A 4,109-nucleotide genomic window follows, 5' to 3' on the forward strand; every position below is an offset into this window, starting at 1 on the left:
GACACAAGGTTTTCATAATCACAAGTCACATTGTAAAAGTTATATCTTTGTGCAATTATCTTCAAGAATCAAGGCTACTTGAAAATGTAGAGCTGTGTTCCAGTAGCCATGTTTTTTGAAGATGATTGTGGAATGATATAGCTTTCACAATGTGACTGTGTGATTGTGAAAACCTTGTGTCTGATGCTCCTTTTATCTACCTCATCAATAGATGAGTAAAACATGTGGAATAAAAATAAATAATAGGAGGAACAAATGGCAAAATAAATTTAGATTGAAATGCCAGTGATCAATGAAAGGGAGGGGTAAGGGGTGTAGTATGTATGAATTTTTTTCTGTTGTCTTTACTTCTTTTTCTGAATTGATGCAAATGTTCTAAGAAATGATCATGATGATGAATATGCAACTATGTGGTGATATTGTGAGTTACTGATCATATATGTAGAACGGAATGATCAAAAGTTAAGAATGCTTCCTTTGTTTATTTTCATATTTAAAAAAAATTAAAAATTAATAAAAAATAAAAAAATCTGTGCAAATTTGGTAGTGTAAAAAAAAGAATCAAGGCTACTGGAACACAGCTCAACAGTTTCAGGTATTTCCCTCTAGCCACTCCAATACACCATAAACTAAAAAGGGATATCTATATAATGCATAAGAATAACCTACAGGATAACCTCTCAATGCTGATTGAAATCCTTCAGTCACTGAAATTTTATTTTGACTAATTTCTCTCTTCCCCCTTTTGGTCACGAAGGCTTTCTCAATCCCTTGATGCTGGGTCCCAGCTCATCCTGGAATTTCTGACCCATGCTGCCAGGCAGACTTATGTCCCTGGGACTTGTGTCCCACAAAGGACGGAGGGCAGTGAGTTGACCTGCTGAGTTGACTTAGAGAAAGAGGCCACATCTGAATGACAAAAGAGGTTCTCTGGGGAGTGACTCTTAGATCTAATTTTAAGAAAGCTTAGCCTATCTTTTGCAGAAATAAGATTCATAGGGGCAACCCCCAAAATGGAGGGCTCACCCTATTGATTTGGTGGTCTCTACTGCTTGCGAGAGTATCCAAAATTCTCCAAGGGGGGACCTTGAGTATTTCCTCCTTTCTCCTCAGTCTCCCAAAGGGACTTTGCAAATACTTCTTTATTCATTGCCCAAATTATTCTGGGGTATATCAGGGCAATACACTATCCTGGATGAACCAACAAAATCTCACATGCTGCTCAAGGTTCCATGTACTTATGGTGTTCAACTAAACTGGCCATACAAGTTAAATTAGGAAATTCACTAGCCAAAATATAAATTTTGCACCCAATAAACATCTCTTCCTTTGATCTCACACAGAAGTTGAAGATTTAAAATGTGGACAATATCATCCTTTAAAATGTGTTCTAATATACCTTAGTCCTATCCAGATCAGCTTCACTCATATCTCTACTTGAAGTCTGATCAATTTTTCAACTTTTTAAACACTTCCTGTAAGGGGTACTGCTGATTTTCATAGCTTCAGAACTTAACTCTGAGTCCCAGGTGTCACATAAATACCCGAAGTTTCTGGGAATAGCCAGGTTATAAACAAAGAGTTTAGTATCTCAGAATTTAGAAATAACAGTTAAAACCTCCTCAATATATGTCACTGCTATAAGAGCTTACGATCTAGTGCCCTTTAAAATAGCCCCAGCCTTATAACTCATGTTCTAAACTTTGGCTCACTGAGTTTTTATATTATAGTTAGTTCATATAAGTGAGGTATGCTAGTATTTGCCTGTTTGTCCCTAACATTTGATCCAACATACCGTCCTTAAGGTTCATACACGTAGTTGCATGCCTCGCAACTTCATTCCTTCTTGCAGCTGCTCAGTAGTCCATTTTAAGTATATATCATAGTTCCCCCTTCCATTCCTCAGTCTTTGTGCCCTTAGGCCACTTCCATCCACTGTGGGTCATGAACATTGACACCAGAAACACCAGTGCGCAAATGTCCATTCCTGTCCCCACACTCAGTTCCTCCAAGTCATAATGAGCAACAGGGTTTCAATCCCACCCCTAGCCTCCTGTAGAACACTGCCCTCAAAGGTGCTGCACATCTCAGTTTCCCTACCAACAGTGAATAGGTGTATTTTTTCCTCCACACTTTCACTAGCACTCGTTTCTCTCTGTTCATTTTCTTTTCTTTTTTTAGTGCAGAGAGAAACAACCAGTATTATTTATTTGGACGTCTGTGTCATGGAGGATACAAACTATATTCATCCTCTGCTCTGTGGGACCGAAACCAAAACAGAACGAAAACAAGCAAAAATCCCCCAAGCCCCCAAAAAAGCAGCAAGAAGGAATGCAAACAAGTCCTATGGAACACGGGTCTCACTGATCCAAATAGGCTAGGATAAAACACGGCCAATCGGTTTCTTTAACGCTCATCCAACGTGGTTTATCTACTGCTTTGTTTTCTTGTTGCGCTGAGAGTGGACTTAGGAAATGGCGGAGCCATTTACACATTTCCCCTGCCTCTACAAGAATTTTCTTTCCCTTTGTTTCCTCCTTCAGAAGTAGAGTCAGCGTCTCCTCCACCAAGGAAGTGCTGTGAATGACGACGGGGAAAGGCCCAACAGGAGATCGGGAGCACAGATCTCATGTCCCTCGAAGCCTTGCTGTGTGGAGGCAGTCGTCAGGGCAGCCCGATGGAGCTACGGGTTATAAAAAGAAAAGGAAAGGAAAAAACAAAAGCGAAAACAAAAATGAAACCCCACCCCAAGTCTTGTCTTTTCTCAAAGTATATGAGAGACTGGAGGGATGGAGATGACCCTTCAGAGGATGCAGCTGTTAGGAGATGATGGCCGGAGACCACGTGGTCAGCGTCAGGTTGTCGGCACTCCCTGACCGCTTCCTCTTGGATCTTCTCAAGTCTTCGTACTTGTCCTCGCAAAGGCGGGAGATGGCCTCAAGTTTGTGAGCTCTCTCCCTGCTGAGGGGCTCCAGGTTAAAGCTCAGGTTGTTCGCTTCTGCCAGAGAACGAAGATCAAAATAATACTTGGCATAAACACTGGAAGGAACGTTGATGTTGAATTGAAGCAATTCAAGAAATTGTCACTGTAGCTCGTTCATGCCTTCGACCGTGATATCTTTCAGGATCTGGCAGTAATCCACATTCCAGACCGCCTGGTGGTCCCACACTTTGGAGGCCAGCAGAATCGCCCCCAGTACAATTCGCTTCCAGTTTGCCGGACAGATATCTATCTCTGCATACGTTAAAAATCTTTCAAGATATACCAGGGTGACAATGGCACATTCGGCTGTTAGCTGAGCAGAACTGAACAGCATCCGAACAAACCGGTAAATCTGTTTCTGCTCTGGGTTGTGTTTGTCATAATCTGGTGGCACTTCGGATTTCGAAAGAGGGTGAAGGTTTTCATCAAAAATATCTAAGAGCATCCTTCCATCTGGGTTCCTGTTTTTGATGTGATAATATATTGCGAGAGCTACACATTTAATTGTATACTTGAGGTTTGGTTAACTGACTGTGCTATCGTCTAGGAAAATGGTGGAGCAGGAGCTGTATTTCCTTGCTATTTGTCCTGGAGGATGATGGTTAATGGAGAGACTCTTGTGCTTTTCTCTCACGTCCGTCTGAGATTTACTGAGGAATATCGTGCTGGCCCGAGGATGGTCTGAGGGATTGAATTCCATGTTCAAATCGTCGATGTTCTCCTGGTCGCTGATGTGCTGCAGGTTGCAGCCCGTGTCCTCGCGGCTCAGGTCGGTGTCGGGCCGGTAGGACTCCAGCCGAGAATGGGCATTCCTCCTGAGCTTGGGGCTGGACGATGCGCAGCACGCGGTAGTGTTCCCCACCTTCCGCGGACCTCCTCCTCCTCTTCCTGGGGCTCTCGCCTTCCTCCACCTCCCTGCCCCCGGGAGTGGGACAGGGCAGCGGGTGGGGTGCGGGGCAGCAGGGCGGCGGGGCGGAAGGAGGGCTGGAGCGGGAGGAGGGCTGGGGCAGGGGTGGGCGGGCGGGGTGGGAGAGGCTCGCCTCCGCCGGGATGGGGAGACAGAAGCCGCAGCCCAGCTGCCCGGGTCAGCAGCTGCAGCGGCAGCAGCGGCGGCCGCGGAGGTGCC

The 4,109-nt window shown here is 44.7% G+C and overlaps 1 pseudogene; it reads right to left on the reverse strand.

Annotated features, from left to right (window-relative positions):
* Window positions 1-2,819: 2,819 nt before the first annotated feature.
* LOC143671522 (cyclin-Y pseudogene) lies at window positions 2,820-3,846 on the reverse strand (annotated as a pseudogene).
* Window positions 3,847-4,109: the final 263 nt, after the last annotated feature.

The sequence above is a fragment of the Tamandua tetradactyla genome, chromosome X (genome assembly GCF_023851605.1).
Source record: "Tamandua tetradactyla isolate mTamTet1 chromosome X, mTamTet1.pri, whole genome shotgun sequence".
Lineage (NCBI taxonomy): Eukaryota > Metazoa > Chordata > Mammalia > Pilosa > Myrmecophagidae > Tamandua > Tamandua tetradactyla.